This window comes from Plectropomus leopardus, chromosome 16 (genome assembly GCF_008729295.1).
Source record: "Plectropomus leopardus isolate mb chromosome 16, YSFRI_Pleo_2.0, whole genome shotgun sequence".
In the NCBI taxonomy this organism is placed as follows: domain Eukaryota; kingdom Metazoa; phylum Chordata; class Actinopteri; order Perciformes; family Serranidae; genus Plectropomus; species Plectropomus leopardus.
Window position 1 is genome coordinate 28,219,642 of NC_056478.1, and position 18,806 is coordinate 28,238,447.

Here is an 18,806-nt window from a genome sequence, read left to right on the forward strand (position 1 = left end):
TTTCCTCAAATCCTCCTTGATATATCGCTTTCAGGAGAAGTAGATGGGCAAGAGTAAGAATGACCTTGACCTTAAACTACCAAAATCTAATCACTTCATCTTTGAGTCCAAGTGGATGGTCTTGCCAAATTTGAAGAAATTCCCTAAAGGAAGAAATTACCTGAGTGCATTCTTGATATATTATGTTTACAAGAATAGGATGAATGGAAGGTCCAGTGATCTTGACATTTGAACACGAAAATCATATCACTTTATTTTTGAGTCCAAGTGGATCCAAGTGGATGTTCTTACCAATTTTTTCGAAATTCCCTGAAGGTGTTTTTGATATATCATGTTCACAAGAATGAGATGGATGCAAGGTCCAGTAACCTTTACCTTTGAAAAAAAATGTATCACTTCATCTTTGAGTCCAAGTGGATGTTCTTGCCAAATTTGAAAATTTTTTGAAGGCTTTCTTGATGCACCCTGTTCGCAAGACTGAGATGGATGCAAGGTCCAGTGACCTTGACCTTTGGAAGAGATATCAGGTACATGACAACGGGATGAACAGACATATGAAGAGACATATGAACGCACATACATGTCGATGGACAACCTAAAAACACAACACCTCGAGTCCCCAGCTGTCATCATCGCAGAGGCATAAAAATGATAGATAGTTTGAACAGAATGTACGCAGAATTTGCAGGCTCTATACATGAGTATGCACACACAGACGTACAGTACATAATCAAACAATCCAGAATGGAGAAAAATATATTACATCTATCGCTGGAAAGGTGGAAGATAAGCTGTTGAAATCTTCCCGTCAGACGTGGCTGCCCTGATCTGTTGTTTTAACAGAATTAGGAGGATCTGAGGTGGATTATTGTTGGGGCTGAACCAACACTGTGTAGGGCTGCTGGGCTGTGCTTAGATGTTCCATGCATTTTATACTGTTGTCAGAGTGATGTGACGAGGAATGAAAGGCTTTTCTGTGCACACAGGCTGAGCCGTCGGGAGGAGGAATGTAGCATGCTATTGAACTCTGCTGGAGACACAGTGATTAAGGAAAAGACATATTACTATTCGCCCTTTGAATTGGGGATTAAATAAATTCCAAACTGATTACATTTTGGCAAGAGAAACTTTTTTTTTGCTCAAAACTCACATTGCCTTGATGCCGTGTCAAACTAACCCTGTCATGCAACTGTTGAGTGATTTGTCATGCAGTGCTTATTTAGCAGGGCTGAAATGGAATTAATACTAATCTGACAACTAACTTCTATTCTGCACAGGCACCTGCACACTTGGAGTTAAAGGGAAATTCCCAAAACATTTCGCTGCTTTTGCAAACAGCTAAGATGTTTGATTTTTTCAGCAACACTTCCAGGCATTGTGCTCTCCTCTGACTTTGTTTAACTGGTAAAAACTTACTATGCTTTTGCCTCCACTACATCAAAGAGAGTGCCTGTGGGTGCTGTCAGAAGTCATTCTGGGAAATGTAGGACTTGAGTACCTGATGTCAAAGTACACAATCCAGGGAGAGGACAAAAAGTAAACAACTACTCTTTGTATCACTTGAGGACAAAAACGTATTTTTGACACTTGCATAGTAAATTATAATCCATGCATGATGCATCATACGAGCTGCTGTATTACTTCATAAGGCATTAGACGAGTATAAGAAGAATCAGAATGCCTTACAAATACACTATATGGACAAAAGTATTGGGCCACCTACACATTACACCAACAGGAGTTTTTATGACATCCCATTCTAAATCCACAGGCATTAATTTGGGGTTAGCTCCCCCTTTGCAACTATAACAGCTTCCACTCTTTCTACAAGATTTTGGAGTGTCTCTGTGGGAATTTCTGCCCATTCATCCAGATTTTATGCACCTGTGGCAATGCGATTGAATAAAACACCTGAATTCAATGATTAAGAGGGGTGGCCCAATACTTTTGTCCATATAGTATAATGTCTATATACTTTGATTCAATACTGTCATTTAGCAATCATGGTGACATCATGTTTTATGTGGACATAACATATTTTATGTTTGATACAGGCTACTTTCAATGTTTGTGGAGTTAAAGGTGAACTTTATTTATTTTTTTTAATTCATTGAGCAACTTGAAGACAAGAAATGTCTCACAAATTGCAATCAATTAGTAGCTGTGGAAAACATTTTTAAAAAAAATATATTTAAAAGTATTTTATAGAATAATCATTTTGTAGCATTTTTTCCCATCATCATCATTTCCTTGTTTGTTTATTTATTTAAAAAATTTTTTTTTTTCAATTTTAATGTAATTTTTTGTGCTTTTCACAGATTTGTGCTATTTTTTGGGTAATTTCTTTTTATGTCGCTTATCACATTCTTTGCATGTTTTGAAAGAAATAAAGCCAATTTACTAGGCCTTCAGAGGGTTACGATATTTATGATGCTTGTTGGGCATATATTTAGTCTTGAAACCAAGGCATGATGTTTTTTGTGGTGGAAGGTATTTGCCTGCTGCCCTGTATTAGCAGTGTGGGCACATTAAGTAATCCAATAGAAAAAATGGTAAGTGTGCCATCTTGAAATAGGCTAATAGTTGATAGTGGTCGTTGAGCGTGTTAATACGCTCCACAGTAAGGCCTGTAAATTAGAACTGAATGTTGCTTTAACTGCATATCGATGGATTTTGGAACAAAAGTGGTCCAAGAGCAACAGAAAGTAATGAGATTACAATGGAGTTTCAGTTCTCCCGTCCATTCCATTACCCAGTATCATTTAGAGCAGGTGTTCAGTGTTGTGTAGCAGATGACACTGTGAAAGTAACCTTCCTCACCCTCGCTGGGACTGTCTGGAATAGAACGACACCATATCATTGAAGTGGGTCTTTTAATTTGTGGTATTACTTTGTTGCCGGTGGTGCTAAGATTATTTTTAACAATAGGATATAACCTTAATGAAGAGCATTTTGGGGTAATGTAATGATCAATAATTGGAGAATTTATGGAGGGTGGATGAGTGAAAAGTAATCGTGCGTGAAGAGAAAATCAGCCAAATTATGTCCGTGAGAGGAAATAAGGAAGGAATAATTCACATAGACGGACCCTTAATGTCTGTGTCTCTATGCAATTTCCTCTCTTCTCCACTTATTTATGTAGAATTCAAGCAGAAGCCAAAACGACCAGAGGATAGTACCATGGAGGGGACAGAAAGGGAGGTGAGGGTAGTGAGAAGAGACAATGTGTGTTTTAAAATTCTAGTCATTTTTGTTGCCATCCCATAGCAATGTGTCACTGTCAAATGCTTTATCTGTCAACTGCACTCTTGCCCACAGACAGCCCTGGGCCTTGTGGGAGACTTCACGGTGCCCCCCCCCCCCACGTCTGCCTGTGGCAGGTGTGGAGTCATCACAACTCTATTAGCTTCACCACGGCAATAAAAACACATTAACCTGCTACTCTTGAGGGCTGTGCTCATTACCCTGCTGGGGCTCTGAGGAGCTTGTTGGACTGCGATGGGACGTCTTCTAATGGAGGCTGGCCAGTGCCTGTGTGTACATGCGGAGTCCAAAGCCCTCGAAAACCTAAACGCCTGACATGAACCAAACTGTCCAAATAGTCCAAATGTAATTGTCTCAAGTTTGTATGAATAATTGCAAATGTTCTCATTCAGCCTGAAAGTTTTTCTCCAGTTTAACTGGCCGGTAAACAAACTTTTCATTTCAAATTACAAATTTTAAAAACGAAATTAGTGACTTAAAGCGTGATGAAAATTTTTTTAGGGAAATTTCAAGTTAATTAACACCTTTGTCTAAGTTTTGCTGTTTTGTCTATCATTTCTGTAACTATGGGTGGATTATGAGACAAAATGGAACCCTGGGCACAGACATGCAAAAGGCCCCACCACTTTTTCAACATTATAGCAAAACACACACACACCTACTTTGTGTCTTTTCGTAGTCGTTATCAATTTTATGTGGTTTTGTGTCTCTGCATGGTCATTTAGAATCATCCCCCCACTCTCATTTTGTGTCTTCTTGTCAGTTTTGTGTCTTCTTGTGGTTATTTGTGTCTTTCTGTAGTTATTTTGTCTCTTTGAAATCATTTCCATTTGGGATGTCGTTGACCAATATTAACCACAAAGCAAAAATAAAGTAGATGCCAGATTGCCAGATGATGAGTGACATTTTATAATCAACTCCATTTTACACTATTATCACAAATTCCATGGTTGGTCCAATGTGTTGGCTGCCATAAAAGATGTTTCTGGTCAAAACTAACTGTATGTGATTTTATTAAAAAATAAATCTTGACAAGTTATTTCTTATGAACATTTATCAAAAAAAAAAAAACCCCAAAAAAACAGTAGATTCAGAAGATAAAGATAAATGTGTGTGCGTGTGTGTGTGTGTGTGTGTGTGTGTGTGTGTGTGTGAGTATACAAACATTACATTGTTTTGTCTGGAAAGTGTGGTACCAACCATTTCGAAGTTTGGTTTACAGACACCACAACTAGACAAGTGACTACAAACTAATTTAACTAATCACTAAACACTGTCATCTGGAAAAACAAGTCTTCATCAACTTGTTAGATTCCTCTCTTTAAAATAAAGCCTCCTGCAGACTGTGAGATTTTTGCAATATTGAAAGTTTAGTGCAAGCTTCATTGTGTGACATGAATCTTGGTAAACTTGGGTACGACATTAAGTTAATGTGTGCATACTGTGCGTTGATATAACCTACTGAATCACAGGCTACGACCCACATCCATCGACGTCAACACGCATTAACCGAGCATTGTCGGCGGGCGTCCTTTATATACACCACTGTAGTTGTAGAGAAAAATGTAAACAAACAAATCGAGCCTTCATTGTAGCAGCATTTATGTGTGTCGGGAAGAATCTAGAGAAGAGGAGGAGGAGGGGAATGTGGACACGGTCATGGCTGGGGAAAAAAGGCCAACTTGGCACGCAGGTTTTGCAACGAGAGTTCTAAGTAAGTATTAGCATCTATTGGCATTTAGCAGTGTCCCGCTGGTCAGTGCGTCATTTCATGTTCATTTCTGTTGGCTGGTTAGTCGTAATGGCAGTCACACTGTGAGATTCTCATCCCAAATATCTGACACCGTCAGATATTTATCCTAGGGACTCTTTGATCACACGACCGTGACAGTGGCTGTCCTTGCACCTCTTTCACTGTGTGACGTAGGACCACTGTTTTAGAGCCACGACCAAAGATATCCCCACGTTTGTGCCACACTTGTTATCTTTTGTCTGAGACAGCTAAAAATCACACAATGTGTACAGGGCTTAAGAAATTAAAATTGAGGCTGTGAATTGAACCACAAACCTTTTTCAAAACTAATGCCTTCTCCTTGGTGAGGTTTCAGGCTCAGCTCAAGTTGCTGTCAAGTCCACTCAGACCCAAAACTGGATGAAGGCTCCCCTACATAAGTAACAGGTACAATTTTGGACCTTTGAGGGCCTCTGGTATCAAACACTCAGCTGGAGTTAGCATTAGATCACACTCTACTTTGAGGCATGCAAGGCTGCCTTAGAAAAAGACGAAATCCCCCTTCACTCTCCCCACCAGTGCCATCTTTCAACAAAAGACAAGCATAATAGGTAGCCACATACCACACTCGGCCCTCTCTGCAGGCACTTCCATCTGCACCCTGATAAAAAGGCCTATTGGTGCTCTTGTTGGGTGGGGTGGAGGTCTGACTGGCTCACCGCAGGGGTTTGTCCACCTCCCTTGCTGTCCTCACTAATCCCAGCCTTGACAACCGGTAAGGGAACCAATCAGAAGATGCCTGGCAGGTCCTCCAAATCCACCCAGGTCAGGGATAATTAGCCTGTAGATTTCTCTTTCTATCCACTGTCTGAACACGTCTGAGAAAGGGCGGCTGTGAGAGACACATTTGCTGGGTCTCAATGGAATTATGGTGGGGCAGAATGGTAAGGGTCAGCTCGTTGTGTCCCAGCATCCAACCCTCTCCGGGAGATCAAAATGTGGCCCCCTCCTCTTCTTTTTTTTTTTTATTGTTTTTCCATGAGAATCTTGTGAGTCTGCCGGGAGATTTGGCAATGATTAAAAGCTCTGCAGCTCTGTTCAAGCAAAACCACATTCTATTAAAATTCAGTTTACCACCGTCCATGCTCAGTTATGTTCTGTTAACGTGTTGTTTCATCATTAATTGCTTTGGAATAGCTGATTTCAAAAATGTTAAGACTGGAAGGGAGCCAACAAGAGAAACTTCTGCGTGTTAGTTTAGTTTTGGGTGAACTGAGACAATCCAGAATCAAAGGCAGTCATCACTAACAAGTTTTTCCTCTCATCCTTCTTTCAACAGCCCTGAAGAACAGAAAGAAGTCTGCAAAACATAATCTCCATAAAACTTGTTTGACAAAACAATCCCAAACACAAGGTCCAATTACCACAGACTGCATAAAAATAAGGGACGTAGCCACCGTGGCATCACCCAGTGGTTTTTCGACTCCTGCATCAAACCTTGACTTCATTATTTTGGCTATTGTCATCTTGAAGATTATTAACATAAACTAACCATTTTCACACGAAGGGTGTGTCACTCAAAGCCATAGACTGTATATAAAGATGGACAACATGACAGTAATGTTTAAATCTGGATCGCCCCCTGGTGTCTGTCTGCAGTATAGGTCATAAAGTCTGTCCTTCCATGTTAGTGAATGGAACATAGGCCAAACTGAAAACTCAAAGTAAACGCAACATACATTTTTCCCAAAGATGGTTTCTGTCACTGAGGGTAGTTCTCATCATCCTGATGTTTGTTCAAGTGTTTGTTTTTTTAAGTCCTTCTTTAATTAGTTATTAAATTATACAAAAAGGGGATTTTCCACCATAATTGACAGCTGTGTTTGCCAATCCACATGCTTTCATGAAATTGAGGTGCTAAATTGGTTGGATATCGCTTCTGCACAGAATATGGCTCTATATGACATCACCATCGCAAGATGGCAATGCCGGTATCTTGGATATTTTAACCTCACTTCAGCATAGTGGGGGTAAATTGGGGCGTGCTGTTCATCTTTATATACAGTCTATGCTCAAAGCGGGCACACCCTCAATCATGCATAATATAAAACCTTAACAGTGTGCAAATGGATGAGTTAGACCGAAACTGTTTGTTTTGTTTTTTTTGTACCAGGCTGTAAGCATGTTTTTTTTTCTGTTTTAAAGTTGGGCTTTTTAAAATGGGGTTGCTGATTGCCACTCACCAACTTTTTGAAGCTTTCAACCATAGCCATAGCAAAAGGTCACCTGTTCGAAGTTTACTAAGTTTTCCTAGAGATAGATCTGTTTGCATAAAAGTTAATTCTTGACACTGAAAATAGTTTGAGTAATCCCAACTCAACTCAATTTGAATTACTATGAAAACGTCACCTGGTTTCTACTTTAAAATTGTAGTTCCAAATGGCCACTTGAGGCTAACTCTAAAAGTAAGTCAATTCGCTTAAACTCTTATGTTAAAATGTATTTTGTAACATTTCTATAACACATCACAGTTAATCATAGACTTTAAATGCAACTTGCTTACCAAGCAAGCTGCTAGCATTAGGTAAAGCTTCACACTTTTGTCCAAATATGATCACCAGGCTCCAAAAATCCAAGATAGACTGACGATCATCATTCACAAACCAATGGGTGATTTAACTGTGGCTTTATTTTCTATGATTACTCTTTAACTGTCAGTTTAGCTGCTCTCAGCACTTACAGTTAAATTGACCAATCCATATTTTGACAACTTCAACTCCTTTTAGTGCTTAAACTATAAGTGGTACCTCAAGGTCATTTAGAGCTTATACTGAAATTAATACTTCGACTTCAGTCACAAATCACACTTAATCCAAAATTTCAACATCTTTCAGCAATTCCATTTTAACAAGTTCTTCAATGCCACTTTAACTTTAATTTCAGCTATTTCAAATGTCACAACCACAAATGTTTAGTTGTAAGAATGCATCCATTTCCTTCAGAAAATGTTTTCTGTTTTGTTTTAGTTATCCTTATGAGAAACACTGATAATTCTCCTGACAGTAAAGCGCAATGCTCACTCGTAATCTTGCTCTCCAACAATGTGTCCACAGACGGTGATTCAGGAGCTGTGTGCAGATGAGCGGCACAAAGACGAAGGTTGCTGGAGCCACATTACCACCATTGATATTACCCAACTCCGAGCCCCTTGCTTCATTCCCCACCCATTCAAGAATCACATTAAGGTTGCAGAGAGCTGTTTTATTGCTTTTAGCTTTTCAATTAGGCTGGATAATTTGTGTCCACCTCCTTTAGATTAGATTTTAAATGAGAAACATGTTGTGCCATTAATTATCACAATTCTTATTTTGTGGACAAAGCTCTTTAACGCCCAGCTGAAAAGAAAAAAAAGGGAAAAAAAAGGGGGAAGAAAAGATGGAGAAAAGAAAAAAAGTGCTAATGTGATGAACAGCACAGGCAACCGCTGGGCAGCGGACAAGCTAAATGATTAGCTCAGTAAGAGTGAGAGGGGCTATGACAGTGATGGCCCTTCAAAGAGTGCGCTGCCTTGCCTGGCGGTGCGTCCGTCAGATATCCTGACACCTTGACACTTTCCATGCTGCACTGAGATGTGGGTGTATGTGTGTGTGTGGTTCTGACCTGAGGTGATGTTGGTGAGCTACAGAAGATGTTCCTTCGTCCAGCACCCTGGCAGCACCCCTCCTTCCCACCCAGCTGAGGAGCAAACACTTCACTCCTAGTCAGCTCTAAAAGTGGGTCAGGCCTCTGTGTAGCTCCTGCTGCGGTTTGTCTACAGCACTGCTGTTGCCTCTGGAATCTGTGTACAGCAGGACGTGCCTCTGCAGCAAGATAGTCGTGAGATACTGCAGGCGGGCGCAGCAGCAGGCTCAGTGCTGTAGACACGGTATATAGTGTGCCTTTTGGGAAAAATAAATCATGAGAAAATTGAGCTCAAAATAGGAAATAAAATCTCAAGTATAAAAGTTTAAGAGAGAGTAAAAGTTTAAGAATAGTGATGGAAACCTAAGAGTATAGAATTAAAGTGGATTAAATTAACTACTATTAACCAATATTAGCACCATTTGGAGAAAAAGTTGAGCTTTTTAGGGACTAAACAATAACTTGGCTACATCTGTTAAAAAATTAGTCAGAAAAAATGGCCCCAGAAACAGCGTCAATCATGGATGACAGACACAGCTGTAGCGGTTGTTGGTCAATCTACAGAAAGAATAACCATTTGCACCAACAAATTTCTTCAGTTGTCATCAAACCATTAAGTTCTGCTTCTAGCATTTGGTAACAGGGCATTTATGTTGACCGTTTAAAATATTTTTAATGCTACTGATGGGTTATGGCAACAGTAGTCAGTAAGAGCCATAATTGTCACTTGCAAATGACCAAACCCATTTATTTCAATGACAGTACAAACATCTCTCAGTATAAAACAATACAATTCAAAAGTACTACAACTGCATTATAGGAGTCCCAGACTCTGGAGCTCTGGACCTCTATAGGGTCCCCATTCTTAAGTGAATCTTGAAGTGAAGATTAATATGACTTGGTATGGTAGATATAAAGCGACAGCCAAGCGGCTACATCCAGGGCTGGGAAAAATGAAGCCAAAGTGGAAGTGACAAAACTGTAGTTCCTCAAATCACCACTTGGGACTGGCTCCAAACTTTACAGCAGAAATAAACATGTTTTCAGCCTGGTTCAAAACTGGGTTTAATAGCCAGTTTGCACTATATTATTCACCCATATTATTGTAAACTGTGATTACGTGACCTGTGTTGCAGGCTGTTGTCCGTCACATGACCGGAGCAGAGGAGGGAGTCAGGTCACCAAATATAAAGTGTGACAAAGTCCACATAGAGAGAAAGGTCTGGGCGATAGATGGGTCAAACAAACACACAATTTTGACTCAGGAGAGCGGGGTTTGTGTCCTGTCTGAAATAAGTCAGCACTGACTTACTTTAAAGTTACATAGATAAGTAACATTACCATGGTGCGAGTTACATAAGTAACTGGTTGGGGCAGTAATTCATAAGATATACAAACCGCTGCATGAGGCGGCTAAAGGAAAGACTACTTTGTTAGACATTGAGCTGAGAGCATCACATTCAAATTTCTCCAAAATAGTTTACACAAAAAACATCTTTGTACCTCTTAAAAGTCATTATGTTTACTTTATAAACCTTGTTTACATAGAACTTTATTGGGGCCTACCAGCACAGCCAAATTTAAGTTTGAATTTGAGAGACAGACACTATGTATGTATATGTACAGGTATGTCTTCATTTATATGTATATGCATATATATACATGCTGTGGTGTATCTACATACTGTGGTGTACAGAGTTCCTCTGGAGTCCCCGGCTGCTTAACATGTGATAATGACCCCACTGGCTGAATTTAAATCAGATTACAGTGCTCTCTTGGGACAGACAGCATGTCTCTCTCACATTAAAAAGCTCTTCCTCTGGAAGCTGCTTCCTGCCGCAAGAGCGGGGCTGCTGTGAAGGAGTGAAGAGCTTGTAAATGAAGCAGAGGTCTGTCAGCTGCAAGGTGTTTTTACCCGCGTCTGAGGAAGTGACTCGTGATGTTTTGTCTTGACAGGCAGATGTGATGATAAGTCTCATGAGGTGGCTGACAGTATGCGGGACGCGCACTCTGACCACCCTCAGAAAGAATGGTTTATACTGTAATGTGAATTTAATACACTCAAGGGCACACTTATTGCAGCACTTCTTCGTTCTGCTTGATTGCACATTTGACTGAGAGTGCATTACGGTAAATCTTTTGTGGCATGTTCAGTTATTTTTAATGAATTTAACTTTGTTCACAAAGCAAAAAGGGCTATTAGAAGAGCTAAACCTCCCCTTTGAATTAGACTATAAATCATTATTATACTGTATTATTATATTAGCTATTCCAATTTCCTAACAGAGGAGGCTCGCTTTAGAAGTGGTGCGGTGCAGCAGTCTCAAAAGAAAACACACCCTCAGGGTTTTTTATTCCACATCTCTGCAATTCCAGCACACTGACCTAATTGTAACCTGTTTTTCACACAGAGCTTATTTTGAACATTTCCTCCATCGCTTTTTGAAGATGTAGCAATAAAAAGCCGTTAAGCTGATATATTCAGATAAGCAAATATTTCTGCAGGAAGTGAGAGTGCAATATATGATGAAAGTCTTAAAGTCCTGTTTTATACCTACAGGTGTTAAGCTCACCATTTTATCTTTAATATCACAGTTTTTCAATCTGAAGATTTCTGAAACTCCAGGTGAAATCCAGCCTTTAAGAGGAGATGATACATATATCGCTTTAGCAATTGCATTAGTCATCTTGTGGTACAATTAGGGAATCCAGGCAATGGAAGGAGGAGACAGGCACACCGTTGTAGAGTAGGAAAACTCAAGCAGACAACCAGAAGGCAGGGAAGACAGATTAATGTTTGGATTTACACACAAAGCAACAGCACTAATCAATGGTTTGTGGTAAGCACTGACTACCTTTGACCTCAAGCCTGACTCTGCGTTTTCCCAGCCCAGTCACCATAAGAAAATGTTGATATATTGTGTTTATGCAACCACAGATAAGTTACATTTGTACGTTTCATATGTATTATATCAATGTCTCTAAAGTGAGGCATTAAATGAGCTCATGTAGTCACTGGGAGGTGAAGGACATCGTGAATGGCATGTCACTTAGGGGAGATGCCTGCCAAGTTGCAGAGCACTGAGCAAGACCGAAAAACAACTAAACTGTTCTTTTTGGGGTTTTTTTAAGCAAGACATTGCTGTGTTAACAGCAGCTTTTAATCAACCAAACATGGCTGCTTTCTAGAAATCAGGGATAGTACCACAAAAATATTTTTTTTTCTTTTTTTTATTTTTGAAGATATCACTGCATTTCAGGCTGGGATAAAGCATGAAAAGCAGATGCTTTTTCCCCCCCTGAGAAATCACTGTGTTTCTAGCCTGAATATTGCATGAAAGTGTTTTTTTTTATTTTTTTATTTTTCTCAGAGACATTGCTGTATTTCCAGTAGAGATAGCGCCACAAAAACTGATTATTTTTTTCCTGACACACTGCTGCATTTCCAGCAGGGATAGTGTCATGAAAAGCCGTTTTTTTTTTTTTTTTTTTTAAACAAAAACATTTCTGCATTTCCAGTAGAGACAGTGACAATAAAAGTTTTTTTTTTTTTTTTTTTTTAACCAAGACAATTACTGCATTCCCAACAGAGATAGTGCCACAAGAAGTGAATATTTTTCACCAAGACATTGCTGCATTTCAAGCTGAGATAGAGCCCAAAAAAGTGTCGAATTTTTTACAAAGACATTGCTGCATTTTCAGGCGGGATAGTGCCTCTAAAAGATGTTTTTTTATTGATACATTAGTACACTTTGTACAGAATTAGAACCATGCAAACTGGTTGGTTTTATTGAGACATCTCTGATTTGACTCGTATACTAAACCTAAATGAAAACATAATCGTTTCATAACCTTTTCCAAGTGTTTTTGTTGTTGAAAGGTAGAGAAATGCAAAGTTTCAGTGTATCCACAACATATTGATGAACAAACGTAATGTAGCCTTGGTTTACAGAATCCTACAATGTCAACATTTGTTCAGGTGACTGGGCTGTGTTTTGTCCTGCACATAATGGTTAAAAATTAGACTTCTACCTCAACAAGAACTTTTGAGCTGGAAGATAAGTCATAAAGTGTGATGAAAAACAGTCTTTCAATGAATAATTTCAAACAAAGTTTAGAGGCAAACACTAATTAAAATGTTCCCGAAAAATAAACATTACAAAGGTTCAAAGCTAAAAGTTACACCAGCAACAGTTATAATTTCATATTCAGGGAAACTTTTAATAATTACCAAATTACCCAGGAGGAACAGCTTTTATCCCTATCATTCAAAGTAAAAAAGAAGATGCAGAGGGACAAAGGTTTCTCCTTGAAATCATATTGTTCTTTTGTTGGTGCAGTGACAAGAAGTGACCAAACAGCACCAAATATCTGCAGGTAGAGGCAGATGGTGTGGGCTTTACTGTTAATTAGTGCAATGATGATGGAAATAAATAACACAAAATAGTTTGCAAAGTTGTTTAAATGATCACATCCAGTGCTGTTTCCTTTGTCCTCGTGAATCTCATGTCACAAATGTTATTGTAATTGATGTAACAGCATCTGCTTAGCAATGCATTTCAATAATAGAATCAGTGTGCTAATGAAACTACTTTTGCTAAAAAGAAAGTTGGAACGGAGGTTGTGACACACAGGATTAATGAGCACCGTCTTTCGCACAAAAAGGCAGAATACTGAATGATAATCGATCAGACTGATGTATGTAGAGGTGTGTGTTGTTATTCTGCAGCAGCCTGGTGTCATTTGTATGCGGCTTTATGAAGGTACATATGTATGTTTATAAGGTTTACATACATTATAAAGCTGTAAAAAACAGATTGTATAAGAATCATACATATTCATTTAAAAATAAAAGCAGACTGATTTACTAACATTGCTGCTTTGAGCACATTGGACATTAGCTTTGATTATTTAAACATGTCACTTGATGTTGGTGATTAATCAAAATGCTCAATTTACATTTAAGCATTATTCCTATTATGCCATTATTGCTGCACATTCGATGCAAGTACTTAGTTCCATCTTGTAAATAAAATCACCAAAGTAGCAGCAGGGTGACTTTGCTCCAGAAACAGGCATGGTTCTGTATTATATTGTTCAGACCCATTTTTCTCCAAAACATACGCTGCCCTACCTGTGTGCACCTCTCCTCTCACCTATGTACTGTGCACATTAGCGCTGGGCACTAGAATACCACACAGGCATTCAACGCAAATTTTAAGGTCAGAAAAATACAGAACTGTCAGAGCACCGCTTCTGCTGGTTGTTGTGCAACCATGAAAACTGTGGTGGCTGACATAGACAATGCACTATTACAGCCTAAAACAAACATTTTGCTCTTTCAGAATTTGTGTAAATTCAAAAAGACATATGAAAGTCCAAAACAAACACGAACAAAACACGACAAAAACGAACAACAGAGCTCAAACATTAGCCACTATGGTTGAATCCAAATGTGTGGATTTCCTTGGACTTGCACGTATGTTTGCATTCAAGTCTTCACCAGACCCATAACTCTGTTCACCTGGCAAGAAGCAAACCTTCTTGCACAAATGCACATATGTTGCATACATCTTCACCGCCAATAAAACCCCTTTTCCACTTCACAAAGAAACAGCCAACACCCGGGAACATCCTGCTTTTTAACGGAATGGGAAAGTGTACAACTGACATTCACATTTGATTCTAATGACTTTGCAGTAGTTACAGGTGTTTATGAAGTCGACTCTGATCGGCATTTGATAGAAACACAACATCCAGGTGAATGTATTAATTTTAGTCCCTTAGCTGATGAGATGCAATGACGCACCACCACAAAATATTGTTTGTCTCCGCCCAAGCATCCAAATGAGTCTGCACCGAGTCTGAAAGAGACTGAATAAGTAAGAAATATATAAAAAGAAGTAACCACTGTGAAACTTTGACTGGCCTTCATGCTACTTTATATTGTTTACCATTACCTTTTTTCCAGCCTTTATGAAATGTCAAATGTGACACACTAAATAAATGTGAAGGATGAAAGTAAAATAAAAAAATAAATAAATAAATAAAAAAACACACAGAGAAGCCATATTTGTCTGCTGCAGAGCTGTGTATACAGCTCTGCTCTACTGGCAATGAGAAAGGAGTCTAAAGCCTATTTTTTTTGCAATACATCGTTGTTTAGAAAAAAACACAAACCTGCGTACATGTGATCATTTTGATGGAATCGGAGTATAATAACAAGTAAACTGTTTGGAAATTACTCAGAAATTGGCAACAGTGTCAAAATCTAGCTTTATTATTTATTTGAAGTTTGAAGTCTATTTAACACATTTTATCATTTCTTGCAAACTTTACATGAAACCGACTACTAAAAGTACAAATGACTGAAGTTTGCAAGTGCTCAGTCCAACCAAAGAGTGGACGTTTGAGTTCCTTTCTGTGCACGTCGTTAAAGCAGGCAGCTGATGGCTTTTCTTGAGTGAAAAAGCCAACAGATATTTGTTCAAGCTGACCACAAAAACACTTCCAATAAACCACCAACTCCTGGCCACACCACTAGCTTAAGAAACATTAGGCCAATTGAATGTGAGAGACAGTTTAACGGCCCCCTCTCCTCCCATCACAAGCTCTAGCAATTTAATCCATGTTTTGCAGGTTTTGTAATTCAGCCTCCACTCAAACACCCCGAGATACTTGTAATTACTGACAATAATTGAGTTTGTGTCGATGTGAAACACAGCTTGGGCTGGACGGGACTGGGAGGAGAGTGCATTTGTTGTGCTCGTTTGGCAGAATGACAGTGATCCAAAGCTGCAAAGACAACAAGCGCGGCACCTATTTAAATGTTTGGTGAAATGAAATTAAATGTGACACAATGAGAGGAAAGGGGAGTGGACCCCGCAGCCTCATCCAGGGTGGTTGTAATTAACTTGCGTGTGACGGAAACACGATTAATACACAATGGTGTTTATGACAGCTGCGCTAACGTCGCCGCTTTCCATCAGTCAGGAGGGCTCATTGTTTCACCTGTCTGCCTCTGATTGGAAAAGTTTACCTTCGAAACATTCTCCGATGGCAGACTGTGTACCCCGAGTGGTATTTGCATTGGCTAGAGTAATATTTGTCTGCCAGAAAAAGCTTATAGGAGAATTTCTGTATAATGCATCAATTTTAATTTCCTAAAGCAACAGAAGCTCGGAGATTAGGTACTATCTGATCAAACGATTGCTGGTTTGGTTCCTCAGGATCACAATCTGGGAAGTGACAGAGTTTATAACAAGAGGCTCCAACTGCTCCGGTGAAAACTGCAAAATAACTTTAAAATAGTAGCTATAGCAGGAAGCTCCCTGGTGTATCTGTGTACGAGAAAGTAAGTGTGAGAGGAGAGAAAAAAAAACCTTTGTGCTCAGCAGACCTAAATCGTGTAAATACAGGTAAAAGGATCACAGCAGCGTCGGGTATCTGGCCTTGTCATTGTTTACACCTACATTTACAGTATTGTTTGAGAGGCTACGCTCTGCTGAAACACCGACATCTCTTGGATCGCCGCCTGGACTGCGAGCGTAGAGAGTGGTGGTGCAGTGCAGTCGAGTCTGCAGGGAGCGCAGGCAGGGGCCACCGGGGTCGAAGCTTTGGCTGACCACCGCGCTGCTCCTGGTGTCCTCCAGAGTCGTCCAGCTGCGTAAATGAGCGCCAGAGCAAGACTGCCAACAGCCAGGCCAAATCACACTCGTGTAACCAAGGCAATGTCCTTCCACCGGTCAGTGTGTTTGTTTTCTGGCTTTTGCACGGCCAGTTTCTTTCACCATGTGATGTTGTTTTGCAGACGGCCTCCTCTGGAGCCATGTGTTTGGCCTCAGACAGCTGGAGGGGGGGACTCAGCAACAGGGCTGCGAGGACTCCCGACCTCCCTGGAACCTCAGCAGGCTTTAGGGATACTTGAGGCCAGTCATGTGGGGGAACTTGGAAGTAAGTTTTCTTATAGGAATGTATTTCATGTTCTGGCTCCAGTATGCATTTGTGAACTTTTGTGCCCATGCATTGCCACAGGCACAAATATCCCGCAACAAAACTGCTAGTAATATGGCACAGCTGTCGTTTGTTTGGTGTGATGGCCCCCAAACCCCAGTATAGCCCCCCTTCTGAAATTCGCCTTACCTTCTATAAATCTATTCTAAAAAGTCAGTTATACATTTATAAATGTCTATTTCTGCTGTAAGTGTCATTCCTGTGCCCTGTCTATGGGAGCCCTTAAAGGCAAGTGAGTAAAAAAGAAAAAAAAGAAAATGCTGATCTATTTTGTAAGTCTGACCTTAATTATTTTCTCTCCTGTTAGATTTTGCCAGAATCATTTTTCAGTTCATCGTTTTTTTGTTGTTCTTCCCATTGGTGACACAGGTAGAAAATAAATAAATAACTTTATTTACTTTTTTTTCATTTATGAAGATATGATCCTGAAACTTTGAAAGATAATTCTGGAAACTCTTTTTTTTCTTACATATTTCTAAGTCATAAACACATTTGCTCAGACTTAAAAAAATGATGTATTTTTCTCGTGCCTCTCAGGGCTTCCATACTTTTACATATATATTTTTTAAATTAGTTTGATTTGTTTGGAACTTGGTTATGGATGGAACCGCTTTGTATTTTCAGAATAATTAAATTGTTTTATGCAGCACATTGTAACTTTCAATGTAATGTTGTGTTATACAAATAAAGGTTATTATTATTTGGCAAATAAGTAAATATAAATTAATGGACATATTCTAATTTATGAAAATACATTTTTCCATGAGTGTCTTTGAGAACCACCCTCTGATTATGAAATGTATTAGCTTTTTTTCTTTAAATCAACTTAGGAACAATATGAGCAGCAAAACAAATCTTATCACAAATTACCATCAAAACATGACAAATAAAACCAAATAAATAAATGAATAAATATATTCTTATACAGTGACAATAATAACTTTTTCCCCCCAAAAGGCTTCTTTTAAGTAGAATTTAATATTTGATGGTGAAATTAATTGTTGTCTTAATTATTTATTAATTAAGGTTAGGTATTATTGAGACATTATAACAAAGTCCACAATAGAAGGTCATATGCCAAAATATTAATATTAAATATAATGACATATTATTACCGTTGTTAACATTACTGATGTTGTTAATGATAAATAGCAATATTAAACACAGTATCTCATAATATTGAATTTTAAGTTAAAAAAGACAAGATACAAATTCACAGTGCTTAGTTAATACACTGACAAATCATTTTGATGGGATATACTGCTGTTGAATCATTTCCTTTTTTCAAGTACAGTTATTAGTATCAGTAGGTTGCTGTAGATAACAGCGTGTTATTTCCTATATTCCACATTTGTCTCCTCCAGCACACTTCCTCAATTGGCAACCCTTTGAGATCCGCTCTGTGTGATCCTTGAGGGATAAAAAGTCTTTGGGCCTGTCATATTTAGTCCATATCCCATGGGGCCTGATATTTTTGCCATGTGCTTCCTCTGTGTAAGGTATTAATCCTCATTAGGCTACAGTGAGGCTCTCATTGACTGCTCTGAGGTCTTTGAACCTGGGGGATGCCTTTTGTTTGCCTTCAGAGCAGTGAAACGCGGCCCAGTTCTGTCCAGGGAGAGCCGCCACCCCAAGGAGACCAGACGAGACCAGAAACATGCCGTTTCCGCTGAGAACGTGTGATCTGCAAAAAAAAAAAAAAAAAGTCTCTTTTCTGTTCAAATGGAGATTTACTCTACCTATTCCATCATCAATATCACACATAACCATCAATCACAATCACATAATTCAGACATGACAGAGAGTACACACACACTGACATCACACTGTTAGCTTCTATGTCGGCCTGATTCAAGAAGGACATTGTATGGATTTGCATCGTAATGCATTTTTTACTTGGAATGCATAGACAATCCGGACAGTGTGAACAATGATTTTTGCATTTAGAATTTAAAACATGGCCAAGACCTTACCCTGACTATAAAAAACGAATAGATAATTAACAATCTTTTCTCATTTTTACTCTTTGGTTCAAGCATAAATGGTATAACAGTGGTATAATGTGTTTACAAATATTGGGCCTCATGCAATAAACTATATACAAACAAATTTTCTC